The 18303-nt window shown below is 38.9% G+C and overlaps 1 long non-coding RNA gene across 2 annotated transcripts in view; it reads left to right on the top strand.

The window, feature by feature from the left end:
- LOC145541865 (uncharacterized) overlaps window positions 1–18303 on the top strand; it is a 542540-nt gene that overhangs the window by 921 nt on the left and 523316 nt on the right. For both annotated transcript variants that reach the window (XR_014079366.1, XR_014079367.1), the window contains exon 2: window positions 7353–7410. This is a non-coding gene — a long non-coding RNA (uncharacterized LOC145541865). The remainder of the gene's footprint in view (window positions 1–7352; window positions 7411–18303) is intronic.

Here is an 18303-nt window from a genome sequence, read left to right as displayed (position 1 = left end):
AGCGCGCTCGCCAAACTGCTGGCCGCCTGAGCAGCTCTGACCGGGAACGGCACAAGCCGCGGGCGAAACCGAGTCTGCGCCTTTGTGGAGTAACCGGGAGCCTGAACCTGAGCGGCTTAGACCTGGGAAGTGCACGCAGCTCAGGGCCCGCTCCCCGGCCGAGTAACCTGAAGCCTGAGCAGGGTAGACCGGGAAAGCACACACGCCGTGAGCGGGGGCGAACCCAGTGCGGCCGAGACACTGTGAGCTTACCACACACACGCCAGATTTGCAGTGTTCCTTCCTCCCCACAGCACGATTGAACAAGCGAACCTAAAGAGATCACCTCCACCGCTTTGTTGCAGGGCGGAAATTAGATACTGAAGAGATCTCCAAACAGAAGCCAAATAAACAGAGGGAAGCGCTTTGGAAGGGACAGGCCAACAGATTAAAATCCCTGTAGTTAATACCGACTGCATTGAAAAGGACCTATAGATCTTGAAAAGTATAAGCAGGAATAAGGATCTATCTGAAACTGAGCAGATCCCACACTGCTCACAACAGCTCCAGAGAAAGTCCGGGATATATATATTTTTACTATTATTATTATTATTTTTTTAATTAAAAAAATTTTTTTTCTCTTCTTTCCTTTTTCTTCAAGTCCTCTGTTACACCTTTAACTTTCATTTTCATAACCCACTATTAACTTGCAAAAAAAACCCCCTATTTTTGAAGCAAACTACATACCTTTTGTGTTTTCTTTTTTTTAATGTTTTTTTCCTGTTTTACTTTTTTTTACTGTTTCTTTTTTTTACTGTTTTACTGTTTTTTTTCTCTTTACACTGTTTCCTTTTTTCTTTTTTTTTTTTATATTGTAAGTTTTATAAGAGTCTAACCTCTACTCTAGATTTTTAATCTTTGTTTTACATATTTGATATCAATTTTGTACATTTAAGAACCCAATCTTTAGGACCCATTTTTACTCAGGAGTGTGATCACTGGCCTGATTACTCTCTCCCCCTATTGATGCTCTTTCTTCTCCCCCAGGGAACCTCTATCTCCCACCCTCCTCCTTCTCTTCTCAACCCAATTCTGTGAATCTCTGAGGGTGTTCTGGGTACCGGAGAACACTTCAGGAAGAGGATACTGCCCAGATCTCTCTCTCCCCTCTTGATTCCTCCCTTTCTACTCATGCTCACCTCTATTACCTTCCTCCCCCCTCTCTATGTATCTCTGTGAACCACTCTGAGGGTTCCAAACTGTGGAAAGCACAGAGGGAAGTGCTTACTGGCTAGATTGCTCTCTCCACAGTTGAATTCCCCTCTTCCCCTCCTGGTCACCTCAACCCCCCACCCCCCACCTCATCTCTCCATGTAACTCAGTGAACCTTTCTGGGTATCCCTCACTGTGGAGAATCTTTTCACCATTAACCTAAAAGTTTTATTATTGAGGCTGTATGGAAGGAGAAGTCTTGAGGCTACTGCAAGAATAAGACTGAAAGCCAGGGGAAACATTAATTAATAAGAGACCATCCAATAGCCTCCATATATACACTGAAACCAAGCTCCACCCAAGAGACAATAAGTTCCAGAGCAAGACATACCACGCAAATTCTCCAGCAACACAGGAACATAGACCTGAGCATCAATATACAGGCTGCCCAGAGGCACACCAAATCCATAGACATCTCAAAAATTAATACTGGCCACTCCATTGCACTCTAGGGAGCAGAAATCCAGCTCCACCCACCAGAACACCGACACAAGCTCCCCCAACCAGGAAGCCTTGACAAGCCACCTGTCCAACCCCAACCGCAGTGAGGAACCTCCACAATAAAGAGGAACTTCATACTACCAGAATACAGAAGGGCCACGCCTAACACAGCAATCTAAACAAGATGAAAAGGCAGAGAAATACTCAGCAAGTAAAGGAAAATGAGAAATGCCCACAAAGCCAAACAAAAGAGGAGGAGATAGGGAATCTATCTGAAAAAGAATTTAGAATAATGATAATAAAAATGATCCAAAATCTTGAAAGCAAAATGGAGTTACAGATAAATAGCCTGGAGACAAAGATTGAGAAGATGCAAGAAATGTTTATCAAGGACTTAGAAGAAATAAAAAGGAGTCAATATAGAATGAATAATGAAATAAAGGAGATAAAAGACACTCTGGAGGGAACCAACAGTAGAATAACGGAGGCAGAAGATAGGATAAGTGAGGTAGAAGATAGAATGATGGAAATAAACGAAGCAGAGAGGAAAAAAGAAAAAAGAATCAAAAGAAATGAGGAAAACCTCAGGGACCTCTGGGACAATATGAAACGCCCCAACATTCGAATCATAGGAGTCCCAGAAGAAGAAGATAAAAGGAAAGGCCATGAAAAAATACTCGAGGTGATAATAGTTGAAAATTTCCCTAAAATGAGGAAAGAAATAGTCACAGAAGTCCAAGAAACCCAGAGAGTTCCAAACAGGATAAACCCAAGGCGAAACACCCCAAGACACATATTAATCAAATTAACAAAGATCAAACACAAAGAACAAATATTAAAAGCAGCAAGGGAAAAACAACAAATAACACACAAGGGGATCCCCATAAGGATAACAGCTGATCTTTCAATAGAAACCCTTCAGGCTAGAAGGGAATGGCAGGACATACTTAAAGTAATGAAAGAGAATAATCTACAACCCAGATTACTGTACCCAGCAAGGATCTCATTCAGATATGAAGGAGAATTCAAAAGCTTTACAGACAAGAGCTGAGGGAATTCAGCACCACCAAACCAGCTCTCCAACAAATGCTAAAGGATCTTCTCTAAACAGGAAACACAGAAAGGATGTTTCAACACGAACTCGAAACAACAAAGTAAATGGCAACGGGATCATACTTATCAATAATTACCTTAAATGTAAATGGGTTGAATGCCCCAACCAAAAGACAAAGGCTTGCTGAAAGGATACACAACAACCCAAAACCTATGGGACACTGTAAAAGCAATACTAAGGGGAAGGTTCATAGCAATACAGGCGTACCTCAAGAAACAAGAAAAAAATCAAATAAATCAACTAACTCTCCACCTAAAGCAACTAGAGAAGGAAGAAATGAAAAACCCCAGGGTCAGTAGAAGGAAAGAAATCTTAAAAATTAGGGCAGAAATAAATGCAAAAGAAACAAAAGAGACCATAGCAAAAAGCAACAAAACTAAAAGCTGGTTTTTCGAGAAGATAAACAAAATTGACAAGCCATTAGCCAGACTCATCAAGAAACAAAGGGAGAAGAATCAGATCAGCAAAATTAGAAATGAAAATGGAGAGATCACAACAGACTCCACAGAAATACAAAGGATCATAAGAGACTACTACCAACAGCTATATGCCAATAAAATGGACAACTTGGAAGAAATGGACAAATTCTTAGAAAAGTATAACTTTCCAAAACTGAACCAGGAAGAAATAGATCTTAACAGACCCATCACAAGCACGGAAATCGAAACTGTAATCAGAAATCTTCCAGCAAACAAAAGCCCAGGACCAGACGGCTTCACAGTGGAATTCTACCAAAAATTTAGAGAAGAGCTAACACCTATCCTACTCAAACTCTTCCAGAAACTTGCAGAAGATGGTAAACTTCCAAACTCATTCTATGAGGCCACCATCACCCTAATTCCAAAACCAGACAAAGATGTCACAAAAAAGGAAAACTACAGGCCAATATCACTGATGAACATAGATGCAAAAATCCTTAATAAAATTCTAGCAAACAGAATCCAACATCATATTAAAAAGATCATACATCATGACCAAGTGGGCTTCATCCCAGGAATGCAAGGTTTTTTAACATCCGCAAATCAATCAATGTAATACACCACGTGAACAAATTGAAAGAAAAAAACCATATGGTTATCTCAATAGATGCAGAAAAAGCCTTTGACAAAATTCAGCATCCATTTATGATAAAAACCCTCCAGAAAGCAGGAATAGAAGGAACATATCTCAACATAATAAAAGCTATATATGACAAACCCACAGCAAACATTATCCTCAATGGTGAAAAATTGAAAGCATTTCCCCTAAAGTCAGGAACAAGGCAAGGATGCCCACTTTCACCACTACTATTCAACATAGTTTTGGAAGTTTTGGCCACAGCAATCAGAGCTGAAAAAGAAATAAAAGGAATACAGATAGGAAAAGAAGAAGTAAAACTCTCACTGTTTGCAGATGACATGATCCTCTACATAGAAAACCCTAAAGACTCTACTAGAAAATTACTAGAGTTGATCAATGAATATAGTAAAGTTGCAGGATATAAAATTAACACACAGAAATCCCTTGCATTCCTATACTCCAATAATGAGAAAACAGAAAGAGAAATTAAGGAAACAATACCATTCACCATTGCAACAAAAAGAATAAAATACTTAGGAATATATCTACCTAAAGAAGCAAAAGACTTATATATAGAAAACTATAAAACACTGATGAAAGAAATCAAAGAGGACACAAACAGATGGAGAAATATACCATGTTCATGGATTGGAAGAATTAATATAGTGAAAATGAGTATACTACCCAAAGCAATCTATAGATTCAATGCAATCCCTATCAAGCTACCAATGGTATTTTTCACAGAACTAGAACAAATCATCTCACAATTTGTATGGAAATATAAGAAACCTCGAATAGCCAAAGCAATCTTGAGGAAGAAGAATGGAACTGGAGGAATCAACCTGCGTGACTTCAGGCTCTACTACAAAGCCACAGTCATCAAGACAGTATGGTACTGGCACAAAGATAGAAATATAGATCAATGGAACAAAATAGAAAGCCCAGAGATAAACCCACGCACGTATGGACACCTTATCTTCGACAAAGGAGGCAAGAATATACAATGGAGAAAAGACAATCTCTTTAACAAGTGGTGCTGGGAAAACTGGTCAACCACTTGTAAAAGAATGAAACTAGAACACTTCCTAACACCATACACAAAAATAAACTAAAAATGGATTAAAGATCTAAACGTAAGACCAGAAACTATAAAACTCCTAGAGGAAAACATAGGCAAAACACTCTCCGACATAAATCACAGCAGGATCCTCCATGACCCACCTCCCAGAATATTGGAAATAAAAGCAAAAATAAACAAATGGGACCTAATTAAAATTAAAAGCTTTTGCACAACAAAGGAAACTATAAGCAAGGTGAAAAGACAGCCTTCAGAAAAGGGAGAAAATAATAGCAAACGAAGCAACAGACAAACAATTAATCTCAAAAATATACAAGCAACTTCTGCAGCTGAATTCCAGAAAAATAAACGACCCAATCAAAAAATGGGCCAAAGAACTAAACAGACATTTCTCCAAAGAAGACATACAGATGGCTAACAAACACATGAAAAGATGCTCAACATCACTCATTATTAGAGAAATGCAAGTCAAAACCACAATGAGGTATCATTTCACACCAGTCAGAATGGCTGCTATCCAAAAGTCTGCAAGCAATAAATGCTGGAGAGGGTGTGGAGAAAAGGGAACCCTCTTACACTGTTGGTGGGAATGCAAACTAGTACAGCCACTATGGAGAAGAGTGTGGAGATTCCTTAAAAAACTGGGAATAGAACTGCCATATGACCCAGCAATCCCACTGCTGGGCATATACACCGAGGAAACCAGAATTGAAAGAGAGGCGTGTACCCCAATGTTCATCGCAGCACTGTTTACAATAGCCAGGACATGGAAGCAACCTAGATGTCCATCAGCGGACGAATGGATAAGGAAGCTGTGGTACATATACACAATGGAATATTACTCAGCCATTAAAAAAAATACATTTGAATCGGTTCTACTGAGATGGGATGAAACTGGAGCCCATTATACAGAGTGAAGTAAGCCAGAAAGAAAAACAACAATACAGTATACTAATGCATATATATGGAATTTGAAAGATGGTAACGATAACCCTATATGCGAGACAGAATAAGAGACACAGATGCATAGAACAATTTTATGGACTCTGAGGGAGAAGGTGAGGGTGGGACGTTCTGGGAGAATAGCATTGAAACATGTATATTATCGTATGTGAAACAGAACACCATTCCATGTTCGATGCATGAGACAAGGGCTCAGGGCCGGGGCAATGGGATGACCCAGAGGGATGGGATGGGGAGGGATGTGGGTGGGGGGTCCAGGAAGGGGAACACATGTAAACCCATGGCTGATTCATGTCAATGTATGGCAAAAACTATTACAATATTGTAAAGTAATTAGCCCCCAACTAAAATAAATAAATTTATAAAAAAAAAAAAAGAATCTGCCTGCAATGCAGGGGATGCAGATTCAATCCCTGGGTTGGGCAGATCCCCTGGAAAAGGAAATAGCAACCCATCCTAGTATTCTTGCCTGAAATATTCCATGGACAGAGGAACCTGGTGGGCTACTGACCGTGGGGTCACAGTAGAGTTGGACACGATTTAGTGACAAAACAACAACAAATGACCAGGGATGCAGTAGAAATCTAAAGGACAGCAGTTGATGAGAAATTCCTGAATAACAAAGAATCTTCCCAGTCGATTTGTGCAAGTAGCAATGAGGAAAAAATATTGGTGGATGATCTCTGCCAAGAAAGGGTGAGGGAATATCCATGACTTTCTACTGGAAGGATACTGGAATGCTGATGATACAACAGTTCCTGAAAACAGCAGCATACAATCAATTTTTTTTTTACATTTTAAATTTTTATTTATTTATTTATTTCAATTAATTCTTTAGTTTAAGGATTATTTGGAGAAGAAAATATTATGACATGGTATGTATTTCAACCTGTCTGAAGGCTTCAGGGAGAGTTTTCTTTGTTTAGGATGTTGTAAAAACTCATGATCCTGAAGAATCCTTTCATTAGTCGTGCATTCTGATCTCCTGTGAATTTCAGTATTATCCTGGCATAGCCTTTGGTGAACAGTTGTCTTTAAATAAAGAAACATACGGTTTTTATATGGCTTCATGGACTGAGAGTCTAATTACTGCAGATGAAATGGCACTTCAGGCAAAGTGCAGGCTGCCCACTTCAGAACATCAATTATAAGGAAACATCTTGCCCTCTTGGTGAGAAATGAAAAGAATCAACTCTTCCTATTTAATGACTATATTCATTGTGAAAGCAAAACATAATTATGCTGGAAAAACAAATCTTTGGTTTCAAAGGATAATATTTTGTCTTAGAACTTACAGGAAGAAATCATAGATAGAAATTAATACTTGTGTGTTAATGGATGATTGATATATTCAACAAAATTGCTTTTATAAATGCTGTAGCTTGCCTTTGCTGAGGAGAGGTGTGGATAACTGTTGACTGATAAGCGTTTCCCATTCTTCCCTAGATCAATGCTCCTGGAGTGCGCTCTGTGGAGACGGCTAGTGCTGGGTGCTGAGACACAGGTGAACAAGACAGACACTGCCTTGGTGCTATTGCTTCTTTAAGTTGCTATCAGTTGAAAGTGAAGGAGTTGGCGCTGGAGAGGGTGCTTCTCAAGTGGGATTGGAGTGGAAAGGATATAGGAAAAGAATTACTCTGGAGTAGAGTAGGAAACAGCTCTGGTACCAAAACATGACCCTGAGCAAATCATATTAGCCACTGTGCATCATTTTTTTCTGTGAAGTGAAGGTATTGCTCTCTGATTGCAAAGGTTTATTTTTTTTCAGCTTTAATTTGTAAATGAAGGAGATCTGCTCTTTTCCCTAAGGGATGAGTTTTCCTCCCCAAACAAAGTTTCTGTACCAAGCAGAGATCTTACTTGACCCTCCCCTGATAATTCTGTCCCTGCTACACCCAGTTGTACAGAGCAAGATGACAGAGTGATTGAAATCATGGAGTATTCATTCTTTTCTCATGACCTTTCTTTCCCTTAGGTGAGAGTCATTGTTGTCTCAGATCTGTTAGGAGACTTTTCAGAAGGCTGAAGTCTTTTCAATTCCAATGATTATTTATTCAGTAATGCATAGGCAGGCCCAATGTTTTTACATATGTAATTCATGTTAATAACCTCAGACAGTCTGGCCTGCCCTATCTTGATACATGTGTATCTTTGTTGGCTATCTTTCCTATTATTCTGGTTTAGCATTGATGCCCTATAATTATTACTGTAAAAGCTTAGAAAGTTACTTTCAGATTTTCACCTGGAAATGTGAAGAATAATAGCATTATTTATTTGTCAGGCCATACTTTAAACGATGCCTAAGACACTGTAAGCATTCAATAAATGATAACTGCTATTCTTTTTCTGATTATTAAAGGCTAGAGGTGCTTTAGTGTTTGGTAGGACAAGTATCCCCTCATTTTAGTTTTTAAAAAATTATTGTCTATTATTCCTGAATATTCACAAAGATGACCTTAATATGCTTTTGTTAAGGCCCAAAGGGGATGAGGAAAAGAGAATAACACTATCATCTTAACACTGTAAGTCACCCCCTCTGTCTCAGTTACCTATTGGTGTGCAACATGTATGCCCAGTCACTCAATTGTGTCTGACTCTTTGGGACCCCATGGACTGTAGCCTGCCAGGATCCCCTGTCCCTGGGATTTTTCCAGCAAGAATACTGGAGTGGGTTGCCATATGCTCCTCCAGGAGATCTTCCTGACCCAGGGATCAAACACACATCTCCTGCATCTCCTGCCCTGGCTGGTGGATTCTTTACCACTGAGCCACCTGGGAATCCCACTGCTGTGCAACAAGCCTCTGTGAAACTTGGTGTTTGAAACAGAAAAGTTAATTATTTATCACAATTCTGTAGATCAATTAGTTTGAGTTGGACTGTTTTTCTGCTCCGTGTAGTAGTAGCTGAGGTTGCTTACGTCATCCTATTCAACTAGCAGCTCTGTGGCAACTGGGCTAGGAAGTCTGAGAAGGTCTCTCATATGTTTGAAACCTTAGTGCTCACTGTTGTCTGGATTCCTCAGGTCTTCTCCACATTGCCTTTCTCTCCAGGTAGAGAGCTTGGACTTCTTTCCAGCATGGAAGCATGCTTCTAAGACCGCAAAGGTGGAAGCCACCTCCACTGCATTCTGTTAGTCAATTCACAAGTTTAGCCTAGTGTCAAAGGGAGGAGAAACAAATTCCACCTTTTGATGGAAGGGGCAACATGTACACCCAGGGAGGGGAGAATTTGGGTGTCTGGTAATGGGCTAGAACCAATGTTGGTTAGCATGGTTAGCAGTCAGGAAAAAGGGCTAGACATGGAGCAAAAGAGAAGGGGGACAAACTGGAACTTGTCACACCTCTGTATCTGTCACTGAAAACTTGAAGAGGATATATTGATACCAATATGATTTCTATTCATTCAATTCATTCAACAATTACAGGAAGCCTCCTATATGCAATGTAGGTCACTTGATTTCTCCTTCTTGGGTGTTTATAATTTTGACTGTTGAAATTTCAATTCATTTTCACTTACTACGTTTACCTCTTTATCCTTTTCTTCTGAATTTGAGGAGAATTTCTTAGCTGTCCTCATTCACCTTTGTGATATTTCTGCAGTATGCAGTCTGCTGTTTGTTATCAACTTAATGTTTGTAATTCATCTCCTTCCTTTCACATAAAGGCAGTATTTCCTGCTAGCAGGTAGTTTTTTCTCTTTATAAATACAATGTTGTCTTAAAAATCTTTGACAATATAGGTTGATATTTTAAAAAATCTATCTCTTAGAACATTTGCTTTATCCCTCATTCATTCAACAAATATTAACTGAATGCCCACTATGCAACAGGCATTGTTCTGGGCACTGGGCATATGTTAGTGAGCTAAAGAGGTTTTATGTAGATAAATGATATATCAGTGAGCTAAAGGGATTTTTAAGTCCCTGGCCTTGAGGAGCTTACATTCTAGGGGGAGGAAATATGATTAACAACAAACATAATATTTTGAAGGTCGCATGATCATTCACATTTGGAGACTTGCTGGGAATACTCATTGGACTCAGAGGAGTTTGTACTCACAGGTCTGGCTACACATCAGGATCTGCAGGGAAAAGACTGCTCAGGCAGAGTCTGGAGGGCTCCAGGCACAGCCTTTGAAGTTCTCTCATCCCGGGGATTGGCATGTTGCAGAGAACTTGCTGCTTCTTCCAGTGACCAAATGAAGCAACATGTGTGCAATGCCATTGATTCTGCCCAGGGAAGTCCACTTGAGACTTCATCCAGAGTTATAACTAGGGGCCAGTCATATAGGCATTCTGTGCCTATGAAACCAGCATCATATTACCAAATTCCATACTCCCAGAAGGACATGAGGTGTTCATTGTAAATCACGCTGCTTTTTACAAATACAGGCAGACCTTGTTTAATTGTGCTTCACTTTATTGCTCTTTGCAGATATCGTGTTTTATAGATTGAAGATCTGTGGCAACCTTGTGTGGAATAAGACTATTAGCCTCATTTTTCCAATAGTGATTTGCTTGGTTCATGTCTCTGTGTCACATTTTGGTAATTATCCAATATTTCAAACTTTTTCATTATTATATTTATTATGGTGACCTGTGGTCAATAATCTTTGATGCTTTTATCGCAAAAATATTATAACTTTCTTGAAGGCTTAAAGAATGGTTAGCATTTTTAACAATAAAGAATTCTTAAAGTGTGTACTTTTCTTTAGACAATGCTCTTACACACATAATTTGACCACATTATAGTGTAAACACAACTTTTATATTCACTGAGAAACCAAAATGTTCTTGTAACTCACTGTTTTGCTTACTTCGTTGTTGTGGTCTGGAAATGAATTGGCAATATCTCTGAGGTTTGCCTGTAGCCTTGGCAACCAACCTTATTAGTAAGTAAAATAGGGAAGATTCTAAACATCTCAGGCCCAGCCAAGGACCACCCACCTAAGCAGGCCCCTTTAAAGACCAACATCAGACCTTCTATATGAACAATTTCTTGTACAAGAGTAAACAAATAAATCTCATAGTTTAATATAACATGATAAATACCATCAACAAATAGAGCAGTGTAATGGGGATTGTGGGTGCCAGGTGGGGAAGCAATTGGCAAATAGATTACGATTTTAAATAGCTTCTTCTTCGAGAAGGTGATATCTTTGAGCAAAGGCGGAAAGGAGGTGAGGCAGTGAGCCATGTGAATAGCTGGAGAGAGAGCTAGCTTAAGAGGAACACTGAGAGTGCAAAGGCCCCTGGCAGGAAGGTTTCTATTATTTTCAAAGAACAACAAGGAGAACAATGTTGCTGGAGCAAACAGTATGGAGGAAACATTAAGAGAGATGATCAAAATGGCAGTACTTGGATTTTCATTTACTGAAGATTTTCATATGCTATTTTGTTGTTTGCTTATCCTTCTGTGGAGATTTCTATTAGTGGAAATTGCAATTGGTTCTGCAAAAATTTCATGGCTTTCTAATAAAGATTTAAATCCCAAAGAAGAAATTTTACATTTTTAGCATTTTTATATTGATGGATTAAAGTCTTTCTTGATTGTAAAGTAGGGTGGAATTGGGGTAGGTGGTAACTGTTTACAATGCATTGGCTACTTTTTATGACAAATGAGATTTTTCTTTGCCTTCCACCAGTAGGGTCGCTGCTTCTTGTAATGGCTCCCAATGTGGTCACTGGAATTTGTTCTAAGGTTGGTCTTTGCCCCCACCCATCCAAAGTTGCCCCAGGACCAGTCTTCACATCAAAGACCTCTTACTCTTAATTAGCAACAGAATTGATTGGAATCTACCACAGCAATTTCCTTTTGAATTTAGATATTTGGATTTTAAGAGAACTTTTTCATCCAGGACCAGTAAGTAGGTGGTACCCAGAGACAGTCTCTAGAAGAGGGATGTGCCTGCCAGCCTCCTTCGGTACGTGGGCTTTAATGCTGTGTTTTGGGAAACACCCAAAGGTGCTGGAGAGATATTCTGATTGACAATTGAGGCCTGGTGGCTCAGATGGTAAAGAATCCGCCAGTAATGCAGGAGACCTGGATTCGATCCCCGGATCAGGAAGGTCCCCTGGTGGAGGGCATGGCAACCCACTCTGGTATTCCTGCCTGAAGAATCCCCATGGATAGAGGAGCCTGGCAGGCTCAAGTCCATGGGGTCACAAAGAGTCGGACACGACTGAGTGACTAAGTGCAACACATCACATGAGACAAACAAGCAGGCACACGTCTTGGGGTATCTCTGCTCTGTATCTGGTGAAAGAATGATTCTGACTGCAGTTGCAAGCACTGTTAAAAGCAAATAAAGGAGCTCTTTAGGGAACTGGAAAGAAACCTATTCTGGTACCTTCAAATGGTACCATAGAGTCCAAATTACATGTTATCTCCACATTGTGTGCAGTACCAACAGCAGCACAAGCCTTCTTGCAGTTAGTCTGGAAAGTCTAGGTTTCTTATAACTGGATCCTGCCATCCTGTAATTGGGGAACAGGGCCAAAATGTGCTATTAAAGAATAGCACCATGCTCAAAGAGAAGCTGCTTCATGTGGGAATTAAAGACATCTAGTTATTGTCGTCAAAGATCAGAAGCATGGCAGGGATTTGTCCGAGTTACCTATATTTACAAGGCACCTGGGAAAAGTTTGGGTTAGAAAGAGAATGGGACGAGATTTTTACGGAAACCCAAGTAAGTGTTTGGCTCTTAAGTAACCCTATAAATGCCCTAAGTTTTCAGCCCTTTAAAGACAGGGGCTCTCAGTTCCCAGCTAAGGCCTCCATAGGCCCTCACTGTACATTTGTTGAATGGTCAGCTCTTGCCTGCCAATCCTGTGTCTTCTAAACTTCAAATTAATCACTGAGTTCAAGTATTTTTCCACATAAAGAGATTAGAAGCATGCTATGGAAAGATTGTTGCTCCCAAGTTAGTCGTTTTGTGCACATTGATAAATAGCATAGTATCATTATTTTCAAGTCTGAAGGCCCTCAGCTGAATTCTCTGGAAAATAGTGTATTCCTTCCAGAGAAGTTATGAGGGTTAAATTAGATAATTCACAGTTTCTAAAGGCATTTTACTATAACATAATAGATGGTAGTTCCCTTTTCTCCTTTCAACCATGGAAACTTAAGAAAAAAATGTAATAATCTACAGATTGAGAATAAGGTAATAAACTTCAAAATCACTTTTGAAGTTTATTAAAGTTGAGTACTCTTGACTAGATATGGTTTTGGGTGGTTTTTTTGGTTGTTTAAATGTAGCTTAAATCAAGCTAATAATCAATCCAAACAACTTTTAAAATTAACTTTGGCATAAGTAGAGCTGGTTTGCTCATTATGTTATTACTGTCTGGATTCCTGTTTTCTAGTTTAGTCTGTTTATGACTCTGGAGGAAGTTTTTTGGTTTGATCTAATGCGCCTTTTGAGAATTATTAGATTTGAGTGGATTTCAAGGCAGAATTTTGTGAAAGTTTTGACTATTATTTTAGTTCTCTATTACTTTGAAAAATACACTGATATATATGTAAGCCTTTAAGATAATTAGAATTATGTTCATTATCCCTAACATTTCTAGGATTGTCACAAAATTAAAATGGTAATGATATATATTATATAATGATCAGTTTTTATGTTATAGATACCATGTTAACTTCCTTACTTCCAGGTAAGAAAACACAAAATAGGCTGAATAGCAAAACTTTTTTTTTTTGCAAAATATCAAGTGGATTTAATTCATACAACTGTAAAGTATTATGGAAAAATTATAACAAAAATTTAAAAGAAAACAGCACGATGGGCAAACTATATATGACAAATGTTATGGGCAAAATGTTGGTGGTAGGCAAGAAATAAAAGTAATATGATAGTGAGATATCATTCCTTATTGATCTGATTAGAAAAAAGTATTTTTTAATTATAATAACTAATGTGAATGGCGAATTTCTGTCAGCAATGCATAGCCTCTGAAAGAATAATTTTAGTCCTTCAAATTATCAGGAACTGAGTTCCTGATTTTGTAGGTACTATATAACAAGAAATGAATTATTAAGAAAAGAAGTATTCTTCAGCTTTTGTTGTTCAGTCACTAAGTCGTGTCTGACTCTTTGCGATCCTATGGACTGCAGCACACCAGGCTTCCCTGTCATTCACCATCTCCCGGAGTCTGCACAAACTCATGTCCATTGAGTCAATGATGCCATCCAACCAGCTCATCCTCTGCCATCTGCTTCTCCTCCTGCCCTCAATCTTTCCCAGCAGTGGAGTCTTTTCCAGTGAGAGGCTGTTCACATCAGGTGGCCAAAGTACTGGAGTTTCAGTTTCAGCTTCAGCATCAGTCCCTCCAATAAATATTCAGGGTTGATTTCCTTCAGGATTGACTGGCTTGATCTCCTTGCAATCCAAGGGACTCTAAAGAGTCTTCTCCAGCACCACAATTTGAAAGTATCAATGCTTCGATGCTTAGTCTTTATGGTCCAACTCTCACATCTGTACATGACTACTGAAAAACCTCACTTTGACTAGATAGACCTTTGTTGGCAAAGTGATGTCTTTGCTTTTTAATATGCTGTCTAGGTTGATCATAGCTTTTCTTCCAAGGAGCAAGCATTTTATAATTTCATGGCTGCAGTCTCTGTCCACAGTGATTTTGGAGCCCAAGAAAATAAAATCTGTCACTGCTTCCACTTTTCCCCCATCTATTTGCCATGATCTTAGTTTTATGAATGTTGAATTTTAAGCCACTCTCCTCTTTCACTGTCATTGAGAGCCTCTTTAGTTGCCCTTCACTTTCGATGTTTGGGGTGGTATCATCTGCATATCTGAGGTTGTCAATATTTCTCCCAGCAGTCTTGATTTCAGCTTGTGATTCGTTCAGCTCAGCATTTCGCATGATTTATTCTGCATATAGCTCTTCCCAAGTGGCACGGTGGTAAAGAATCTGTCAGCCAATGCAGGAGATGCAAGAGACATGGATTTGATTCCTGGGTGGGGTAGATTCCCTGGAGTAGAAAATGGCAACCTACTCCAGTATTATTGCTTGGAAAATTCCATGGACAGAGGTGTCTGGTGGGCTACAGTCCATGGGTTTGCAAAGAGTCGGACACAACTGAGCACACACACACACACACACACACACACACACACACACACACAACACTCTGCATATAAGTTAAATAAGCAGGGTGACAATATTCAGCCTTGACATACTCTTTTTCCAATTTTGAAGCAGCTCGTTGTTCCGTGTTCAGTTCTGTTACTTCTTTACCTGCATACAGGTTTCTCAGGAGGCAGGTACAGTGGTCTGGTATTTTCATCTCTTTAAGAATTTCCCACAGTTTGTTGGGATCCACACAGTCAGCTTTAGTGAAGCTTATTCTCAAATTTATAGTTGTCTCCATATCACTTACCTTATGGGAGAAAAGGCCAGAATTAATTCGTGAGTCAAGAATTATAAAATCTCCAAGGATGATGTTGCTATTTAATAAATAGAGTACTAAGTACAATACATTTTAAATTTGATTAGAAACTACTCTGAATTTTTTAGCTTCTGGCATTTTTTTTTCAAATCTGAAAATTTAGCAGTTTTGATATTTAGTTTGAGTTCTAAATTTTTTATATTTAAAAATTATATCTTTTTTCCTCCAATAAGTCTCTGGCAACATCAGTCTGAGAATACAGCAGAAATAAATTGACTTCATGTCTGAAAATTTCAAAGTATTTAAAATACTCACAGCTGAAATGCTTTAAAATAAATATTTCCTTCAGTTTATAAGAATGGCCAGTTTGAAATTATGCTTTTAAGAAATGATTTTAATATTCATGATGAATGTGAAAGAGTATAATTGAATGCTGAATTGATATTCTATCAGAATATCTAGAGACCTCTTAAAATGATTGTAAGATTACCTAATAGGACCTTGGTGTCTTGCATTAAATTTCTGGGAATATTAATGAAAAGTTCAGCAATTGCAGTCAGAGGATCTTTAAAGCGCATATGATTTCTGTTATGTTATGCTTAGCTTCTCAAAGCTGTCACATTGTTTAATTCCCAGTGGAAGGATTATAGCCACATATAGTCAGTGTTTTGAAGTATAGTGGGTGAAATTCGTATTTATTGTCCAGAACTTCCATATTCAGTGTCCTTTTTATATTCTTGATGTGAGTACCCCTCAATTGTCATTTAATTATAGATGTACAGTGTTCATATATTGTACACTGTTCATATATAGCCTTTTGTGTCAAAACTTGTTTATAGAAAAAGAGTAGATAAGAGATAGCCATAAGTTTTTCTAGACAAGTAAACTGGTGACTGACTTACTGTATGCTTTTGACTGAAAAATTAGGAAAACAAATTTTCTTTGCTGCTATCAAAGATCACAGAAGGCAGGCCAGTGCAGGAGATGCAAGAAACTTGGGTTTGATTCCTGAGTGGGGTAGATCCCCTGGAGTAGGAAATGGCAACCCACTCCAGTTTTATTGTCAGGAAAATTCCATGGACAGAGGAGCCCGGTGGACTACAGTCCTTGGGGTTGCAGAGAATCAGACATGACTGAGCACACACATACACACAACACTCTGCATATAAGTTAAATAAGCAGGGTGACAATATACAGCCTTGACATACTCTTTTTCCAATTTTGAACCAGCTCATTGTTCCATGTCCAGTTCTGTTGCTTCTTGACCTGCATACATGTTTCTAAAAATACAAGATCTCACATTTTGCATCAACTTAATAGCTGCTTTCATAATATCATCATGAATTATGAGTCGAAGAAAAACCTTGTACATTACCTAGTCCAGTTCCTTTATTTATGGAGGTGATGGTAGTGGGTGGTTGGTGGGCAGGGATGAAGTGAGGCCCAGAAATGATGCTGTTTTCCCAGCATCACAGATGTAGTGTCAGTAGAAGATTGAAGTCCAGGCTGCCTGAATGCTAGTACAGAACTCAGCCTTGTGAAAAGCAGTGTATCATGCGTTGATTTAATCTTGGCTTCAACACAGCCCTTGCTATTTACTTAACCTCTGTACCAGTACCTATCTCAAACAATGTTGATTAGAAGATTAAATAAATTAAATGAAGTTTAAGATAGCCTGGCTTGTGAATACTCCACAGATATTATTAACACCTCTGGCCTTGAGGAGGCTGGTCTCCTCTGCCACCTGACCTATGTTTAGAATTATTGCAGCCATTAAGAGTTTCAGCCCATGTTGTAGTGTTATGTTTTACTTTTTCAGCCCATTACCTTTGACTTGACCCATGAGTAAAAAGCCATTAGACCCATAGTAACGGAGAAGGCAATGGCAACCCACTCTAGTACTCTTGCCTGGAAAATCCCATGGACGGAGGAGCCTGGTAGGCTGCAGTCCATGGGGTCGTGAAGAGTCGGACACGACTGAGCGACTTCACTTTCACTTTTCACTTTCATGCATTGGAGAAGGAAATGGCAACCCACTCCAGTGTTCTTGCCTGGAAAATCCCGTGGACAGAGGAGCCTGGTGGGCTGCTGTCCATGGGGTCGCACAGAGTCGGACACGACTGAAGCGACTTAGCAGCAGCAGCAGCAGCAGACCCACAGTAAAAAGAAACACTGGACTGTGTATCTCTGGTAGTTTGTATATATTAAACTGAAGTTCATATAAGTCATTCCTTTAAGCACAGGGTAGAGAATTCTTTGGGATGATTCTTGCTGTCTGTTTCCAGGGAAACAGCCATTTCATTTATTTGATATTTCCCAAATGGACCCAGTTGGAGTGGAAAAGTAACACTTTACTTTGTTTCTCTTACACCTACTAATTGCTGCTGCTTCCAGAACAGCAGTGTGATCCCTGATCTGTTTCTAGTATGAAGGCAGCTTGAGTGGCCTGGATTGGAACGCAGTATCTGTTCTTTCTACTCTGATTGGCAGACACTTCATCTCTACATCTGTTAACCCACGAGTTTTTTGATTTAGGAATTATTCAAGTATATCCAGAAATGTAATACTATGATGTTTTCCCCAATGGCTATGAGTTACAATTGACATGGATGCTAAATTGTTTTAATCTTGACGTATTATCACAAGATATTCCATCGCACCACCTCAGTGAATTATAAATTATGCATTTGACAAAGGGATTTTTTAAAAAAGAAATACTGCCCCCTTGTGTTGTAATGTGGTACAACAGTAATTTTAGGAAGAAAATCTTGTAAATTCTCTGAACTCTCTTTAAACATAGCAGATCCTATTAAGAGACAACACAAAATAGTATAGATTCTGTATAATACTTTTTTTTTTACACATTAGCAAGTGTTAACAGATAAAATCAGACAGTATTACTGTTTCTTTTATGTAGTATTACAAGGAGCAACACAAATGTTGCATTTTAGAAAGATTTTAGTCTGTCTTTAGTGAAAAGTTCTTGG

The sequence above is a fragment of the Giraffa tippelskirchi genome, chromosome 3 (genome assembly GCF_054371585.1).
Source record: "Giraffa tippelskirchi isolate mGirTip1 chromosome 3, T2T-mGirTip1v1.2.pri, whole genome shotgun sequence".
In the NCBI taxonomy this organism is placed as follows: domain Eukaryota; kingdom Metazoa; phylum Chordata; class Mammalia; order Artiodactyla; family Giraffidae; genus Giraffa; species Giraffa tippelskirchi.
The sequence above is the reverse complement of the archived record's forward strand: the minus strand, read 5'-3'. Positions and strand labels throughout refer to the sequence as shown.